The 20330-nt window shown below is 45.2% G+C and overlaps 1 protein-coding gene across 1 annotated transcript in view; it reads right to left on the bottom strand.

Moving 5' to 3' along the window:
- LOC121283940 overlaps positions 1 to 20330 on the bottom strand; it is a 197618-nt gene that overhangs the window by 124988 nt on the left and 52300 nt on the right. The gene's annotated exons all lie outside the window — the stretch shown is intronic.

Here is a 20330-nt window from a genome sequence, read left to right as displayed (position 1 = left end):
AGTGCAATAGAGACAGATTTGTGAAGACAGCTAAACTGATGAAATTTTAAAATTTCAACCCGGCGTGTGGTAATGTTGTTTGGAGGAGCCTTAGTCGGAAAAATTAAATGTTGAACAAGCTGAAAGAATCACAGAAAACACAAGCGTAAATGGATTTGGGCATAACTAATGTTCAAAACTCCTCGATCATTTGGGCTGGTTTGGCTGATTGCACCCTGTTTGCTCTAATAACTAGCAGAAACATGTGGAATTGTGAACCCTGGGGCTGTTCCAAATACAGCTGAATACTGATGGAAGAGTCAAGTTACTACAAGAATGAGCTCAAGGGTTCAATACAGTTCATCCTTAGCTTTTCTAAACTTCTAATAAATTGCATCCCAAGCTTTACAGGTCACTAAAACCTGCACAAAGCTGGAACTTTTGCTTTGTGTGCAGCCGGTTTCAGCTATGATGTTTCCATTGTTAGTGAAAATAATAAGATCACATAGGTTTTAGAAATTTCACAAATGATGCATAAGCACAAGCTTCATCATTCTACCACTGGACTGGTATTATAACAAACTATACACATGGTATGTCCACTCATCACATAATGAAACTGTTTGAGGCAAGGTACTTAGTTCTGGAAATGTAAACAAATTATAAATAAGTCAAAGTCATGAGTGAAAATAAAAAGTCATACTATGAACATCCTTTTCCCACTCAGTATTTTAATGAAAAGAAAACACTTAATCTGGATATTTCTTTCTATATTGAAGGCACAATATTATAATTATTCAAATACTGTGACTCAGACCATATACCTGTTCCCACCGCCACCGGCACCCCCCCCACCACCCCTCTCCATTCCCCATCACTGATGCCACCTACAGCCAATTCTATTCACTCTATGTAATATCAAGAAACAGCTGAACACACTGGACACAGCAAAGGCTCTGTCACCCTATAAAATCATAACAGTAGTGCTGAAGACTTGTGCTCCAAAACTAGCCGTGCCCCAAGCCAAGCTGTTCCAAGCTAGAACAATAGCATCTGTGGCTGCAAGCAGTGGTGTAGTGCATCGCTCCAGCAACTCGTGAGGCTTTAATGGCTAGTCATGTTTCATAGAGACCATAGCGAATAGTTACCATTGCTGCCTGCAACATTTAGACGCCTTTCCTAACTGAAAGAGCTCTTGGGTCAACTCAACCTGTCCAAATCCAGTCTCTCTTTCCTGACAACAATACAAAATGTTGCAAAGGAAGTGAAAGCATTCACAAAAGACACATTGAAACAAACATCCGGAGGCCAGCTGTCAATTTTAAAACTAACATGAGAGGGTGGAGAGGAAGGACAGTGAAAAATGTGAAGTGGTGAAACCTCTATTGAAATCGCTGTAAGGCCACAAATTCAGAGTATATTTGTATTACTTAATAAACAAATCTGGCGTTTAACAAGAAACGGGAGCATGGAAAAGTGAGCTTGACTTTATCCACTTTCAGATTTCTTAGTTCTCACCCAAAATTTACTTATCCTTAAGATGTAGCAGAACTGAATGCTGGGATTCTTCTGACTAATTGATCTTTGACCATAAAAAAAATTAATTCAGCATTGCTAATGTGTACATTTGCATAAAAGCCGGCGCGAGGGGATGCGTCATTCACATATTGCACGTATATGGCATGGGAGCTACTTGCCGCACCTATAGGCCAGGATTTCCCGTCAGCGATTCGGGGGCAGGGCCCGGTCGCCAAGGGGAAAATGACGCAGGATGACGTCAGGAGGAATCCCTGACATCATCCCGATCCATTTAAATTTTTAGGAAGGCGGGCGGATAGCGAAATCAGGTCAGCGAGCAGACAGCCATCAATGGCCAATTGGAGCCCCAGCGGACTCCAGATTATTCAAGAAACTTCATCCACCGGTTGGATGAAGTTTCATATCTGTATTGTAAAAATTAATAAAGTCTATGCGTTCTTTATTAACATGTCCCATCTCGTGTGACATTGTCACATGAGGGGGACATGTTAATAATTTTTTAATGTTTCTATTTTTAATGTTTTTGACACTATCAGTATTCTCCCTGAGACAGGACTTTGCACTTTGACAGCTGGGGAATTCCCCCCCTGCACCGCATAGGAAGCACTTAGCGCTTCCTGTCAGGGATGCCGCTGGGCGGGCCTTAATTGGCCCACCCACTTAAAATGGCGGCAGACCCCGTTTCAATGACGGGGGTCGGCTGCCCGCCCACCACCTGAGGGCAAAATTCTGCCCATGGGAGGTATATAAGGTGGAAATGTTCAACATATCCTTGCTTCACTCAACTTAGAAGCCAGAAAATGGAACAATGCCTTTTTCCTGCCACCAATAGAGCCTCTACAGCAATCCCAAAGATTAGTAGCTAAGAAAAGTCATTGGCTTTTCTGTAACTCAGGCTCCAGCCTTACCCCACTTCCAATACCTCCTATTTTACCTCTGGCACCTCCTATTTAGGACTGGAGGTAAACTCTCCTTTGCTGATTGGCCATCCATTATACGCCCCAATTGATTTTTCTTTCCACTGATCTCAGTGGAATCCACTCCATTAACTGTCTGACTTAATACATGCAGGGGGATTTGGCACTTTGATGGCAACAATCAGAACCAGAGGGAAATCCTCTCGCAACCATGCGGGACTTGTGACGCAGAGGTGGCTGGTGCAGGGACTATGTCGAGTGAATTTTAATTGTGTTATTATGTGGGGCACAAGGGCAAATTTGGCCAGAGTTCCTGGAGCTTGAGTTCAGGCCGCACGGTAAGAGTTGACCGGAATGTCCAGAGTTCACAGTGTGGCTGTGAATCCGGAGCCTGGGACATTAAGAGGTGGTGGAGGGAAGGCCAGATCCAGTGTCCTGGGCCTCATGCTGCTGGTGCTGAATGTCTCTGAGTTAATGTGAATCAGCAGCAAGAGCAGGATCCCTCCTGTATAGCTCCTTGACTGTAAAAATATACAGACCTTACAACTCCCAGCACACACTTTCTCATTAAAAAGGCAATTTAGTGTCTTTGAAGCTCAAGGTTCCTGGGATCTAAAGCAGCATCAAAATCCCCAAACACCCTCCTGAGCTTGCCGACAGAACGTTAATTACTTGGTTGTGATGGCCTGAGGATGCGAAACGCAATATAGTGTTTGTATTCCCTGCTGACAGTTTTGCATGCAATTAACAGCACAGAAACAGGCCATTTGGTCCACCTCCTTTATGTTGGTGTTTATGTTCCACTCAAGCCTCCTCCCACCCTTCTTGATCACACTATCAGGGTAACCTTAAGCTTCTTTCTTCCTCATGTGTTTATCAACTTACTTGAATGTAACTATACTAGAATCATAGAATGGTTACAGCACAGGAGGAGGCAGATTGCCTTTTTGTCACTTCTCTGCAACAGCAACTCAGCTAGTCCCACTCCTTGACCTTTTCCCTGCAGCCCTGTAAAATCTTCTCTCTTTAGATAATTATCTAGTTCCCTTTTGAAAACCGCAATTGAATCTATCTCCACCAAATGCTCGGGCAGTGCATTCCAGATCCAAACCTCTTGCTGCATAAAGAAGTTGCCTCTGGTTCTTTTGTTAATCACCTTGGAGTTCTCGACCTTCTGCCAATGGGAACAGTTCCTCTCCATTTACGATATCCAGGCCCCTCATGATTTTGAACATGTCTAACCAATCTGCTCTCAACCTTCTCTTCTCCAAGGTGAACAGCCCCAGCTTCGCCAATCTTTCCACATAACTGAAGTCTCTCATCCTCAAAACCATTCTTGTAAATCTTTTCTGTACCCTGGAGGAGGTAGCTACCAGGAGGGCCACTCCTGTCCTCAGAGTTGGAAGGAGGAGGCCACAGCACCTCACAAAGAGGGCATGGGAGGAGGTTACAGAGCAGCTCCGCAGCCATGACGTGGTGTGGCACACATGGGTGCAGTGCCGGGATCAATGACCTGCTGTGCTCAGGAAGGGTGTGTACCGTGTTGGCTTGGATCAGTGTACAGGAGTGTTAAGGTCTGGCCCTCCTCCTGGACCACAGGGGTGCTAGGGTCTGAGTGCCAATTGACAATGACGCTGCAGCTGGCCATGGGGGTGAGCCCTGGCTTCTTGGACTGAGTGCCTTGTGGCTCGAGGGCCATGACTCGCATGTGCCCTGCAAGGTGATCCTCAGCTGGGGTTGGCCAGGCTGCAATGATGCTACAGGTAGAGAGTGGACTAATCAACGCTCCTCTATCCTTTCAGGAGAAGATCAGCCATGGCCAATCAGAGAGGTCATATACAGGTGGATGCCTGCCTAACCTGCTGCTGCTGACCAGGTTTGAGCAGGACATCCTAGATCCAGAGAGCCAGCACGCTCCCCATGCAACTGGTCGTGGAGAGGCTGGGTGTCAGACGAAGGTAAGGGTGAGTGCAGAGTTTCGGATGGTGCAACCATTCTAGTGTAGTCTCTTCATTGCTGGGAGCCTCAAATTGGAGTCTCCATTGATCATCGAAATCTGATGGCACGGTGATGCAGATCTCCATTGTCTCACTAGGGTGCCCATCGTGCACAGTGACAACGTGATGACTTTAACTAACAACATATCCTTGTTCTCCTTTAGATTTGCCAGCAAGCACTCACTTCTTGGAGCCCGAAGGGCCATCCCGGATGCCAGAGGACCACCGGGCTTCACTTGCACCTGCGTCACACCTGCTCTCTGAGCCAGGCACCAGAGCACATACCAACACCTCGTTGGGCATTAGATTGGCAGCTAGAATGTCGGTGCACATTGGTGAGGGCAATTCACACTCACCTGAGGTGCAGGTGGAGACAGAGAGTGCCCAGGGTGCCGCCAGTCGGAGGACTGCTGGAAACCAGGGCAATGCTGAGTCAAAGGCAGATGGTTGTCCTCTGGTTGTCCATTAGGCGGCAGATGCTGGATGTCCAGCGAGATGTGCGGGAGGATTTGGCAGAGATCCATGAGGGTCTGCATGCCATAATCTCCATTGTGGAGGGGTCCATGTGGAATATGAGCGCTGCGTTGACCCTCATGGTCAAGCACAATGCCACCTCCATTGAGACAGTGGTGACTCTCATGGAGAGGCAGCTCCAGGAACAGAAACAGGGGTTCCTGGGTTGTGTTTGGACCTGCAAGTCCTCAGGCAATGACCTCAGGTGGTCAGTGCTAGTGTGGGAGATGGATGAGGCACCCAGTATCCCAGCTAGTTGCCTGTCCATCAATGGTGAGCAGGAAGATCCAGAGCAACCTCTTGTTGGTGCATGAGCTGCCTGTCGTCTCTGCGAACTCCTCTCAGGGCACTCTAGGTGATGGCAACAGCTCCTCCACCTCTCTACAGCCTCATCAGATGTCACGGTCACTGGCAATGACTGGGGAGATGCCAGCCGTGGCACTGGCTGCTCCCTTCGAGGCAGAGTCAACACAGGCTCCACTGGCTAGAGGACGACCACCAAGGTCATCAAGACCAACAAGACAGCAGAATCAGCAGGCTGCCTCTAATGCCAGTGCCAGGGAGGGGGGAGCACCAAGACGTAGCACTCAGAAATCTAAGTTAAAGGCACCATGAGCACAAGAGGGGCAGTTCACAGATGATTTTCTGTTCATTTATGTTTGGTTTATATGTCTGCTGGTATGAATATCAACATCAGTAATGGTAAAACAAAAACAGTATTACCTGGAAAAACTCAGCAGGTCTGGCAGCATCGGTGGAGAAGAAAAGAGTTGATGTTTCGAGTCCTCATGACCCTTCCACAGAACTGAGTGAATGTAAGGAGAGGGGTGAAATATAAGCTGGTTTAAGGTGGTGGGGGGGGGGGCGCGGTGGAGTGGGGGGAGAGAAGTGGGGGGGGTGTGGTTGTAGGGACAAGCAAGCAATGATAGGAGCACATAATCAAAAGATGTCACAGACAAAAGAACAAAAGAACACAGAGGTGTTGAAGGTGGTGATATTATCTAAACGGATTTGTTAATTACGAATGAATGGTAGGGCACTCAAGGTACAGCTCTAGTGGGGGTGGGGTGGAAGGACTAGCAGGGCATAAAAGATTTAAAAATAATGGAAATAGGTGGGAAAAGAAAAATCTATATAAATTATTGGAAAAAACAAAAGGAAGGGGGAAGAAACAGAAAAGGGGTGGGGATGGAGGAGAAAGTTCAAGATCTAAAGTTGTTGAATTCAACATTCAGTCCGGAAGGCTGTAAAGTGCCTAGTCGGAAGATGAGGTGCTGTTCCTCCAGTTTGCGTTGGGCTTCACTGGAACAATGCAGCAAGCCAAGGACAGACATGTGGGCCAGAGAGCAGGGTGGGGTGTTAAAATGGCAAGCAACAGGGAGGTTTGGGTCATTCTTGCAGACAGACCGCAGGTGTTCTGCAAAGCGGTCGCCCAGTTTACGTTTGGTCTCTCCAATGTAGAGGAGACTGCATTGGGAGCAACGAATGCAGTAGACTAAGTTGGGGGAAATGAAAGTGATATGCTGCTTCACTTGAAAGGAGTGTTTGGGCCCTTGGACGGTGAGGAGAGGGGAAGAGAAGGGGCAGGAGTTGCATCTTTTGCGTGGGCATGGGGAGGTGCCATAGGTGGGGGTTGAGGAGTAGGGGGTGATGGAGGAGTGGACCAGGGTGTCCCGGAGGGAACGATCCCTATGGAATGCCGCCAGGGGGGCTGAAGTGAAGATGTGTTTGGTGGTGGCATCATGCTGGAGTTGGCAGAAATGGCGGAGGATGATCCTTTGAATGCAGAGGCTGGTGGGGTGATAAGTGAGGACAAGGGGGACCCTATCATGTTTCTGGGAGGGAGGAGAAGGTGAGAGGGTGGATGCGCGGGAGATGGGCCGGACACGGTTGAGGGCCCTGTCAATGACCGTGGGTGGAAAACCTCGGTTAAGGAAGAAGGAGGACATGTCAGAGGAACTGTTTTCGAAGGTAACATCATCAGAATAGATGAGATGGAGGCGAAGGAACTGAGAGAATGGGATAGAGTCCTTACAGGAAGCGGGGTGTGAGGAGCTGTAGTCGAGGTAGCTGTGGGAGTCAGTAGGCTTGTAATGGATATTGGTGGACAGTCTGTCACCAGAGATTGAGACAGAGAGGTCAAGGAAGGGAAGGGAAGTGTCAGAGATGGACCATGTGAAAATGATGGAGGGGTGGAGATTGGAAGCAAAATTAATAAATTTTTCCAAGTCCCGATGAGAGCATGAAGCAGCACAGAAGTAATCATCGATGTACCGGAGAAAGAGTGGTGGAAGGGGGGGCCGCAGTAGGATTGGAACAAGGAATGTGTCACATACCCCATAAAGAGACAGGCATAGCTGGGGCCCAAGCAGGTACCCATAGCCACACCTTTTATTTGGAGGAAGTAAGAGGAGTTAAAGGAGAAATTGTTCAATGTGAGAACAAGTTCAGCCAGACGGAGGAGAGTAGTGGTGGATGAGGATTGTTCGGGCCTCTATTCGAGGAAGAAGCTAAGGGCCCTCAGACCATCCTGGTGGGGGAATGGAGGTGTAGAGGGATTGGACGTCCATGGTGAAGAGGAAGCGGTTGGGGCCAGGGAATTGGAAATTGTTGCTGTGACGTAAGGTGTCAGAGGAATTACGGATGTAGGTGGGAAGGGACTGGACAAGGGGAGAAAGAAGGGAGACAAGATAACGAGAAATGAGTTCCGTGGGGCAGGAGCAGGCTGACATGATTGGTCTACCGGGACAGTTCTGTTTGTGGATTTTGGGTAGGAGGTAGAAGTGGGCCGTCCAAGGTTGGGCGACTATCAGGTTGGAAGCTGTGGGAGGAAGATCTCCAGAGGAGATGAGGTCAGTGACAGTCCTGGAAACAATGGCTTGATGTTCAGTGGTGGGGTCATGGTCCAGGGAGAGGTAGGAGGAAGTGTCTGCGAGTTGACGCTCAGCCTCCACAAGGTAGAGGTCAGTGCACCAGACAACAGCACCACCCTTGTCAGCGGGTTTGATGACAATGTTGGGGTTGGACCTGAGAGAACGGAGTGCAGTAAGTTCAGAGAGAGACAGATTAGAATGGGTGAGAGGAGCAGAGAAATTGAGAGGACTAATGTCACGCCGACAATTCTCAACGAAATGATCAAGAGAAGGTAAGAATCCAGAGGGAGGGGTTCAGGTGGAGGGAGAATATTGGAAGTGGGTAAAAAGATCCGTTTCTTCCCCCTTCCTTTTGTTTTTTTTCCAATAATTTATATAAATTTTTCTATTCCCACCTATTTTCATTACTTTTAAATCTTTTATGCCCTGCTAGTCTTTCCACCCCACCCCCACTAGAGCTGTACCTTGAGTGCCCTACCATCCATTCGTAATTAGCACATCCGTTTAGATAATATCACCACCTTCAACACCTGTGTTCTTTTGTTCTTTTGTCTGTGACATCTTTTGATTATCTGCTCCTATCACTGCTTGCTTGTCCCTACAACCACACCACCCCCCCTCTCACTTCTCTCCCCCCACCTTAAACCAACTTATATTTCAGCCCTCTGCTTACATTCACTCAGTTCTGTGGAAGGGTCAGGAGGACTCGAAACATCAACTCTTTTCTTCTTCGCCGATGCTGCCAGACTTGCTGAGTTTTTCCAGGTAATTCTGTTTTTGTTTTGGATTTCCAGCATCCGCAGTTTTTTGTTTTTAAACGAGTAATAGTAATGTCATTATGGAATTAATGTGACAATAACATTGGGCAGAATTTTTAGCTCGGTGTGCGGGCACATGCCTGACCAACTCGAGCATAAAATAGCGCATGATGACATTGGGCAAGCATCCCGATGTCATCCCGCACTAGCACGATACTTCAGTTGGTGGGCACATGCTAAACTCAGAAGCACGCCTGCCAACAATTAAGAGGGCAATTAAGCCCATTAGAGGCACATTTAATGGAGATTGTTCATTGCCCTTCCAACTTTATGGCTGGCCAGCGAGTGAATCGACCCAGCAGCCTTTGAATTTTTCAGGAAACCTCATCCAAGGGCAGGATGAGGTTTCCATTATTAAATGTTTAAAAATCTATGGACAGAATTTTTATAATGTTTCTGTTCAAGTGACTGTGATGCTTGGGCATATTTGTTCTGATTTTAAAGTCTTTATTTAAAACTTTTGAAGTCTTTAGGGAGCTTTCTGTGAGTGCTCGCCCACACCCGGGTAGACTTCAGCGCTCGCCCTCTTCCTGCCCCCACTGCGGCAGCGCTGAGCATTCCAGCGCATACTTCACGCTGCCTGGTCGTAAATTGTCCAGCCAGTATGAAATTGCATTTGGGGGCTGATTGAAGGTGGTGGTCCATTCCCCAGCCACTCCCAGGCCCGCCAATCATGCTCGCTAGCTGACTTAAAAATCCTGCCCATTAAATTTACTTTTGTTCTGATGGCCTGCGTATGTTTCACCTTTTTTTTTGGTGCAGGGTACGCCAATATGTAATGCTGGACGTGAGTGACTCGATACTTCATTGCACAGGCAATGATAACCTGGGGGTTATCATTGACCAGAAACTGAACTGGACTAGCCATATAAATACTGTGGCCATAACAGCAGGTCAGAGGCTAGGAATCCTGCAACAAGTAACTCATCTCCTGACTCCCCAAAGCCTGTCCACCATCTACAAGGCATAAGTCAGGAGTGTGATGGAATACTCCTCCCTTGCTCCCACAACACTCAAGAAGCTTAACACCATCCGGACAAAGCAGTCTGCTTCATTGGTACCGCATCGACAAACATTCACTCCCTCCACCACCGATGCACAGTAGCAGCAGTGTGTACCATCTACAAGATGCACTGCAGGAATTCACCAAGGCTCCTTCGACAGCAACTTCCAAACCCACAACCACTACCATCTAGAAGGAGAAGGGCAACAGATAGATGGGAACACCACCAGCTGGATAGTGACGTCTTCTGCAGGACAGTGGTGTCTTCTGCGGCCCCTTTCACCTTGGACTTCCTGCTGGCCCTGTGCCCCTTGTGCCTGTGTTTCTCCTCCCACAGGTCCCTCCCCTGGAAACTGCATTGGGACACCTGGCCTCCTCTGCCTTCTGTCCCTCTCTTCCGGCTCAGAGGAGGTGCCACCAGCAGAGATCACAATCCCCATCGCCAGGATAAAGTAAGGCTGTCTGATACCTGGAGGGGTCCACACCATCTGAATCCTCCGGGGGGCCTTGCAGATACCAATAATTCCTGAAATGAAGCCTTGAAATGCTAACAATGAAGCCCTGAACAGAGATGAAGCTGCCAAGTACTACTTAGCAACCATCAGCAAACTATCTCCAAAACTCCTCACTACTTACACTGGCAATGCTGCGGACCTTTTGTATCCTGCCCTTGGATGAGGTTTAGCAAATTTTCAGCTGCCTGTCTGCCCATGCGACGAGTGCGAAATCGCATGGGCAATGTAAAGTCTAGCTTAATTTTCTTTTTAATGGCCTTAGCGCGCCTTGTAATTGATGGCAGGCATGGCTCCGACATACCAGGCGAGTGTGCAATGATGTTGGGACACTCACCCGACATCATCACGTGCTATTTTATGCTCCAGCAGGTTGGGCAAACCAAGTTAGCAATAATACTTTGGCAGATGAATTCCTGGAGGGTAACAACATTTTTTTTAGACCAGTACATTGAGGAACGATCTAGGGAACAGGCTATCCTAGATTTGGTATTGTGCAATGAGAAGGGGTTAATTAATAATCTTGTTGTGCAGGGTCCTTTAGGGAACAGTGACCATAACATGACAGAATTTTCCTTTGGTTGGAAAGTGAAGTAGTCCAGTCCGAAACTAGGGCCCTAAATCTAAACAAAGAAAACTACGAAAGTATAAGGCATGAGTTGGCTGAGGTAGATTGGGAAACTTCATTAAAGGGCATGACAGTGGATAGGCAATGGCTAATATTTAAGGAACGAATGTATGCATTGCAACAGTTAAATATTCCTTTCAGATGCAAAAACACAACAGGGAAAACAACCCAACCATGGCTAACCAAAGAAATTAAGGATAGTATTCAATCCAAAGAGAAGTCATATAAAGTTGCTAGAAAATGTAGCAAGCCTGAGGATTGGGAGAAGTTTAGAATTCAGCAAAGGAAAACCAAGAGATTGATTAAGAGGGGAAAAATAGAGTGAGACTAAACTTGCAAGGAACATAAATAGGAATGTATAAGGAGACAAAGACTGGTGAAGACAAATGTAGGTCCTTTACTGTCCGAAATGGGAGAATTTATAACAGAAGAAAAGGAAATGGCAGAACAATTAAACAACCATTTTAGGTCTGCCTTCACGGAGGAAGACACAAATAACTTCTCAGAAATGCTAGGGCATCGGGGGTCTAGTGAGAAAGAGGAATTGAAGGAAATTAGTATTACTAAAAAAATGCTGGAGAAATTAATGGGCCTGAAAGCCAACAAATACCCAGGGCCTGATAATCTACATCCCAGGCTACTAAAAGAGATGGCCATGGAAATAGTGGATGCATTGGTTGTGATCTTCCAAAATTCTGTAGATTCTGGAACAGTCCTGGCAGATTGGAGGGTGGCAAATGTAACCCCACTATTTAAAAGAGGAGGGACGGGGAAAACTGCAAATTATAGACCGGTTAGCCGAACATCAATAGTAGGGAAAATGCTAGAGTCTATTATAAAGGATGTGATAACAGGACACTTAGAAAAAATCAACGGGATTAGGCAAAGTCAACATGGATTTATGAAAGGGAAATCATGTTTGACAAACCTTCTGGAGTTTTTTGAGGAAGTATCTAGCAGAATAGATAATGGAGAACCAGTGGGTGTAGTGAATTTGCATTTTCAGAAAGCTTTTGATAAAGTCCCACATAAGAGGTTAGTCTGCAAAATTAAAGCACATGGGATTGGGGTAATATATTGGCATGGACTGAGCACTGGTTAGCAGACAGAAAACAGAGAGTAAGAATAAATGGTGAGGGGTGCAGCAAAGGTTCACCAGGCTGATTCCAGGGGGGTGGCAGGATTGTCATATGAGGAGAGATTGGGCTGACTAGGAGTTTAGAAGAATGAGAGGGGATCTCATTGAAACGTATAAAATTCTGACAGGGCTGGACAGACTGGATACAGGGATGATAATATCTCTGGCTGGGGGGGTCTAGAACAAGGGGTCACAGTCTCAAGATATGGGGGAGGCCATTTGGGACTGAGATGGGGAGAAACTTCTTCATTCAGAGGGTGGTGAACTTGTGGAATTCTCTACCACAGAGGGCTGTGGAGGCTAAATCACTAAATACATTTAATAAGGAAATAGATAGATTTCTAGAATCTAAAGGCGTCAAGGGGTATGGGGGGGAGAGTGGGAGTATGGAGTTGAGATAGAGGATCAGACATGATCATATTGAATGGTAGAGCAAGCTCGAAGGGCTGAATGACCTACTCCTGCTACTATTTACTATGTTTCTGCTATGACCCATTCATTCTTTGTGAATCACGCCCACTGCAGGTGTCTTCTCTCCATCACTCAGCCTCAGAAACTGGCTTCTGGAATACAAGGGCTACACACTGAAGATATGGCTGTTGACTCCTATGAGGAACTGTAACAAGTTTTTCACTGAGCCAAGGAGAGGGTTAACAGGAGCCCTATCACCAGCACAATAACAAAGTAACAAAGAAGTCCCCTTGAGCAATAAAGAAATCACCTCTTGTGCATTCAATTACTTGTATGTGGTGCTACACCTGTAGCTTCAGCAGAGTTGCTTGTTCCCCTGTTCTGAAAATGAAATGCCTGTGGTGGACATCTTCTGGGTTTTAGAATTTGTAAGGGGCCCGTGAAAGACTGCCCTACCTGCACTATGCAGGGATTGATTCCATCAGCGGGGCAGGAATCAGATTGCAAAAGTCTGACTGAGGGATGTGCTAAGGCTGAGAAGTGGGAGAACTTTCAGAAGAGTCCCACTGCCATGTGCCCTTTCTCCATTTTTCTTCACAGGGCCCACCTGCACCTCCCTGCTAGCGAAGACTGGGAAAGCACTTGGATACATTTCAGTGTGGCATTGAACCACCAAGTTGAAGCTTTGCTCAATCCACTGTAAAGTGGCAGTCGAATTGTGAAGGCCATTGGTCTCAATGCACTACTATGTCTGATTTTCCATGCAGATGGCTACTTTTTCAGGGCAAAATACCTGGCACATCTTAGTACTCCTGCCTGAGATAGGCTCCTTCATTCTTTCTCCAAGGGTATGCATTTCCACTGGAAATGCTGACAGCAGCACGCACATTTCTCATTGCAGCTTCAGAGGGTCCTTTTTCATTGATGACCACTGAGGCTCAGTATCTGGGTCCAGTGGAGCTTGGAGTGTCCTGCATGCTCTGATCAGAACACTCCACTACTGTCCCTGTCTCTAGCACCCAATCCTGCTCGCATCATGTGTTTCTCACCAAATGACAGCCTAGCTTTCTCTAATGCAGGGCCCACTGAGGTGTGTGTGTCTGTGCTGGTATGTAGTGAGTAGGAGTCATGAGATTATGCATCCCCAGGGTGCCCACTCCCCTCTGAGAACTACTCAGGTTGAACCCTCATTATCTCTGTTGACACTGGTAAAGGATCTGGAGGCGATGAAATGCCCCTACGCCAATCAGCCCCTGAAAGCTGGGCATCACTATCACTCGCTGTGCAGTCCGGGTCAGGCCACTGTAGTTTCACAGTCCAGGCTGTGAAAATGTTAACGGCCAGAATGTGAGATCATGGATTTTTGGTCTGTGTTTCATTATTTCCCAATCTCTTTAATTCTGAATCAATAATAAAAGAATTCCTTAATGTCTGTTGTGTGTTTCACTTCTCGCCAGATTCCGAGGCAGCATTTTATTGCTGCAGGTCAGACTTTGTTTCATTATTTACAACAACTTGCATTTACATAGCATCTGTCACATGGTAGAACATCCAGAGGCACTTCACAGGAGTGTTGTCAAACATAACCATAAGCAGATATTAGGGATTAAAAGTGTAGCCAAAGAAGTGGGTTTTAAACAGAGTTGTAAAGGAGAAGAGAGAGGCGGGGATGTTTAAAGGAAGGAATTCCAGAGCTGAAGGCCTTAGGAGCTCTAGGAACGGCCACCAAAAGTGGAGCAACTGAAATCAGATATGGGAAACAGGCTGGAATTAGAGGAGCGCAGATATATCAGACTGGAAGAGGCCACAGAGTTAGGGAGGGACAAGGTCATTTCCCTAGGAATCACACGCCCCTGAGTGAATCCAAGTCAAATTCACTGAGATAGCACAGGGTTTGAGAATCACAGTTTTACAAAAACAACCATTTGGCCCGCCCTGCCTATGCCAGCTCTTTGAAATGAGCTATCCAATTACTCCTACTCCCTTCCTATGCTTTCCTCATGGTCCTGCAGTTTCATCCTCATTTTCCCAATATGCTAAAGATTTTGCGAAAGGGGGTGTTAGTGATTTACTGAACAGATTACCTTGGAAGATGGTGGTGCAATTTGCATTTTTCATTCAAAGCACGAGATTTTTTTCAGAAAATAACAATTTGAGGGACGAGTTCTTTGAGGCCTGGCGTGTGGTGTAGCGTGCTTGGGGGTGGGGGGGAATCAGAGGACAGGTGACTTTGGACCTATGGTTTCGAATGCTCTTCACCACTGGGGGTTTTCCTCACCACACCTTTGGGTCATTGTTATTTTTATTTTCATTCTCAGATGATGCTGTTGCTCACTAGCCAACATTTATGGCCCATGGCCTAGTTGCAGTTCAGTAGAAACGAGTGGCTTGTTAGGTCACTACAAAGTGCATTTGAGAGTCAACCACGTTGGGCATGGCACTGGAGCTACATATAGATCCAGACTGGATAAGGACGGCAGGTTTCCTTGCCAAAAGGACATGAGTGAACCAGCTGGGATTTTACAACAATCTGACAGTTTCACAGTCACTTCATCAATAACAGTTTTTTTTCAAAAACAACTGAATTCAAATTTTAAAACTGTCACAGAGAGATTTGAGTTCATGTCCTATGGATCCAGCAAGATCACTAATACACTGCCACACCCCTAGCTGTACACTAATGACAAAGTGGTTGTGGTGATTAAAGAAAGAAGACTACATTTCTATCAGACCTTCCATAATCTCATTCTCCGGATAAGGGTAGTGCAAGCAAAAATGGCATTGTCCATCGATAAGAAATGAGATGTGATGTTGTTACAATCAATAACCTGCTTAGATATGAAAGGTGACCACTTATCAAAAGGCAACTGGGAGCTGTGTCTGAGAGGGAGATGGGTCTAGCGGCACTGTGCATGCGCAGTGCTGGGAGGAGCAGCATGAGAAAATCAATTCAAAATAAACAGCTGAGCAAGAGATGGAACTCTGGCCCCAGGAGCGGCAGAGAAAAAGCAGAGGGATCCTACTCTGGGGGTGTCGGATCACTTACAAACTATCCTTGCTCCTTTGAGCTGTGAGGGGCGGGGGTGCAGTCTGTGGGGCTGACTATTAATTCATACAACATTATCCATCTTATACATCATTTGACCCCCAACGCTCTCATGCAATAGAGCAATTTTATATGTTTGAAATATACTTTTTTCAATAATCTGTTCTAACTGCTCCATGGTCTCCACCTTCCATGACCAACCGCAAGTTGTTTTGCTCCAATGTTTTCCTATTCAGTATATGCTCACTCCTTGCTTTTATTTCCTGTCGCTAGTAATGGAAGCGACCACATTGAACTGAATCTCTCACCTGCTTAAGCCACTGACCAATTATTTACAGCACCAAAACAGTTCATCTGCTCCATGCTGGTGTTTATGTTTCACACAAGCTTACTTCATCTCACCCAATCACCATATCCTTCTATTCCTTTCTCCCTCATGTTTATCCAGCTTCCCTGTAAATGCATGGTTACTGTTCACCTCAACCACTTGTTATGATATGGCAGATGGTAATTGCCAGACTGACCAAATCCCAAAGGGAAACCTGGTCGAGCTATCAGAATGATTTCAATTTGTATCTATTACAAGAAGATATGTGTACTGAAGTCAGAAGTAAAGATTCCACTACTATTTTGGGGATTCTAAGTATTAAATTAAAACACTTATAAACAAAAGAAAACTTAAACACACAAGATTACAGTTACACAATTAAATTTAGTTTAACAACATTTCCCAAAAGATTTCAATTTAGCTAGATTCCCAAATAAAAACCTTTTTCAAGGTTCTTAATCTATAAAAATATCCAGTAATATTACTGCAAGGTACCCACTGTTGCTTTGGGGAGATATTTCACAGGCCTCTCTCTCCCTCTCACTCGACAATGGAAATCCAAGGGTTGTAACAAAACCTTGCTTTCTAGGAACAAACACTTCTCTGGGGTGGCTAGACGCTGCTTACTTCACCGGTCTGTCCTCACACAGCACACTCCTCAAGATCACATAGCAACATACTTCATTCGGCTTTCAATCTTTCCGTAAATATGTTTTTTTTCTTTCATCCTTAAACCCATTGTTCTTAACTTTCTTTGGAGGTTACCTTTCCCAGAATATAAAAATATTTCATGTTGTCTTTATGGTCACTACTTGTGAAATAAACTTAATAACTTTGCTTTTTAAATTTATGATCTTTGCTAGTTGTAAAGCTTCCTTTTTTTCTCTTTGAAATTTAGCAGCTAAAAATTCAGCTCCTCATTTATCTCCTAATGCAAATCCCTATTCATGCTTTGTTTACTGGTATCCCATATTAGCTTGTTCATCTTCACTTCAAAGTACCAGCTTTTACACCTAACCCTTTGATGATTTAAACCTTGCAGTCTGACTGTTTTCAGTTTAATTAAATTAGTCACACACACACACAACATACACATAGCCCCCCTAGCCTGCTTCACAGTATCCCACCCTAATATTGGAAAAAATCATATTTTTCTTTACACACTCATTGTGGTGGCAACTCCCACATTGTTAGCATTCTCTGGGTAAAGAAGTTTCTCTCGACATACTGACTGAACTTATTAGTGACTATCTTACATTTAAGGCTGCCTAGTTCTGATTTCACCCACAAGTGGGAGCATTTTTGTTGCATCTACCTTATTGAACCACTTATAACACTGACGAGATAAACTCGCAGTTCTGACATTTTTAATCTCATTCTTTTCAAACTAATCCATTGCAGCCCTACATTACTACAGACTTTTTAAGAAGTGATTCATTGGCTGTCCTTTGGGATACCCTGAGATGGTGAACAGTTCTGTGGAAATGAAATTATTTTGCCTTTTCTCTTCTGTGGTGTCTTACGCTTTGGTCCTGACTTGAGTCTCTAAATTGGGGAATTGTGGACGACATCACACTGCTAGGTGTGAAGCTATTGTTATGTAGTCCCTTGTTGTCAAGGTACCAATCATGTTTAATGACATCATCCTGCATCACCTGTTTCCATAGTTACCCAGTTTAACTAGATGTTTACAGAATGTTTACCATTGATTTGGTGTTCCACCTGCTAAGTGTTCACACAGAAAACAGGTACTGTTAGTGAGCACTGTATCTCCCCACTGTCAGCAATGATAGCGGCAATATGGATTGTTTATTTCTGGGGATACGGGAGGCTAAATGAACCAATACATTAAATCGCCATCTCATCAATGGTTAATGAGGTGAAAACATCAGTGCTTAATGAAAAGGGCCCAGGTGGAAATCCGGTCCAATGGAACAACACTGCAAAATCCTCAGTTGTCATTGTGCCTGATCAACCAGCCCTTGAAGATGGAAGTTCCCATTGACCAAACTAAGTTGAAAATGAAGAGCAGCCAAGGCTTAATGACCATCTGACAGACATCATGCTATGGAGGAAGGCGATCCTCGAACAGATCATTTAGAGTAGCCAACAAGTCCCTGAAACAATTCCGTTGCTGGAGAACAGGGAAGGTGTGAGGCACATCGAGTGGTCCAAGATGGCTTCTCAACCATTGGCAGAATCTCCAGCTCCAGTTATGAGGCCCTCTGATGTCAATGGCCCATCTGAAGTGGAGGAAACTAGTCTGGATGGTAGCGCTGTCGAGCGAGAAACATCTGCTGGTGAAGTCTCCTCCATGTCCACCTAGCAAAATCCAGATAAAACGGAGGAACAGGACTCACTGATTAGCAACATCGAGGCACTCACAGGAGACACTGAGGTCCCAACCAGAGCCCATGAAAAATTCCTCGAAGGAAAGTGATGGCCATGCTGGAGATTGTGGATTTCGAAACCCCCTCAGACACAGTGTACATGAATTGCAACAGCATTTCCTTGGCCCCATACCTGAGCAGGAGTAAGTGCAAGTACACATTAGCAGTCACTCCCTCAGCCAGAAGATCGTTTTTAAGGCATTCTATTCAGCGGTTGCACACTTGGGTGGATATCAGATCCGTTCACCAGACGGAAGGAGGACCAGGGCACAGACAAGGCCCTTCAGCCACCGTGCGCTTCTTTGAATGCTCTGCTGTGCAAGTTCAAACCTGGTAGGCAGGGATTCAAGACACTTTATTGCAGGCAGCTGGGAAAAGTACCATTGGATTAATCAGACCACTGACCCATATTGGAAAGGCTCAAGACCAACAAAGGAAAATTAACAAGAAGTTTCACTTTTAATTTTTCGTCTTTATTTATTGTGTTTGTATAATTATTGTTAATGTTTCACAATAAAGCAAATACTGCTGGAGAAGTATAACTGAGAGCAGTGTCCAGTTAATTCATTTTGGGGAGCACTGTCTGAGGGCAGAACATTGGCCAAGGGAAGAACAATGAAACACAACTGCAATCTTGGCTGTTCCAGGATTAAATTTAATCCTCTTTTTCTATGCTCTTGCAACAATGCTCTTGTCCTTTAAACTCTGGGAATTCACCAGAGTCCTGGTTGCTTTTAAACCTCTCACTCCTTGGATCATCCTGCCTGCAGTTTTATGTAATATTTACAGCATAGAAAAACCCCATTCAGCCCAACTAGTCTATAATCCACACAAACCTCCACTCTCCCAACTTTAACTTGGCCTAGCAACATATTGTGAAGTTTCTCCTCAATTCCTTACTGGATTTATTAACAATGTCTTATATTAGTGTCCTCTCGAGATCTCCCCGTTTCACCTCTATCTCACACCAAGTCAAAACATCTTCTACACATGCACTCTCTCAAACTCTTTCAGAATTTTAAACTCTTCAATCAGTTGTCTATCAGCCTTTGCTCATCTACAGAAATAAGCTCCAGCTATTCAGTCTTTCCTAACACCAAATGTGCAAGGTTATATCAACCCTAGAATCAGCGAATTATAGCTACAGCACAGAAAGAGGCCATTTGGCCTACAGTGTTTACAAGAGAAATTGACCTACTGCCACTCCCCAGCCGTTCCCCTGTAGCACTGAAAATTCTTCCTCTTCAGTTAATGATCCAATTCTCATTCATAAGCCATGATTGAATCTGCCTCCACCACCCCCTCAGACGCTGTATTCCAGATCCTAACCACTCGTTGTGGAAAAAGGATTTTCATCATGTTACCGATGCATCTTTTGCCAGTCACCTTAAATCAGTGTCCTCTGATTCTCAAATCCATTTCTTCCTATCTGCTCTTTCCAGTTCCCCTCATGATTTTGAACACCTCTAGCAAATCTCCTCTCAACCTTCTCTTGCTGAAGGACAAGTCCCAACTTCTCCAATCCATCTGTGTAACTGAAGTTCCACACCCCAAGAACCATTCTCATGAATCTTTTCTGCACCCTCCCTAATGCCTTCATATCGTTCCTTATGTGTGGTGTCCAGAATAGGATGCAATACTCCATTTGAGGGAAAACCAATCTTTCATTACGCTTACCATATCTCCCTTGCTTTTGTTCTCTATGCTCCTATTTATAAGCCTACAATCCCATATACTTATTTAACCGCACTCTCAACTTACCATCCAACCTGAAATTATTTGTGCACATCTTACCCCCAGATCCCTCTGCTTTTAGAATTGTGTCCTTTATTTTATATTGTCTCTGCCGATTCTTCCTACCAAAATGAATCACATCACAGTTCTTTCTATTTAATATCATCTTGTCTGACCATGCCACCAACCTATGAACATCTGAAGTTCCTCACAGTTCATGATGCTCCCAAGTGATCTGTGATCTGCAAATTTTGAAATGTGTGCTGTACAGCAAGGTCTAGGTCTCTAATAAGTATCAGAAAGAGCAGGGATCCAGCACTGAACTCTGGGAACCCCAGTTTAAACTTGCCTCCAGTCCAAATAAAAACATTTATCACTACTGTGTTTCCTGTCACTCAGTCAATTTCACATCCTTGTTGCTAATGTTCCTTTTATTCCATCAGCTCTAAATTATCCCACATATTTGTTGTGTGACCCTTTATTCATCAAATGCCTTTCGGAAGT

This window comes from Carcharodon carcharias, chromosome 1 (assembly GCF_017639515.1).
Source record: "Carcharodon carcharias isolate sCarCar2 chromosome 1, sCarCar2.pri, whole genome shotgun sequence".
Taxonomy (NCBI): domain Eukaryota; kingdom Metazoa; phylum Chordata; class Chondrichthyes; order Lamniformes; family Lamnidae; genus Carcharodon; species Carcharodon carcharias.
Note: the sequence above shows the minus strand (reverse complement) of the source record. Positions and strands in the feature narration are given on the sequence as shown.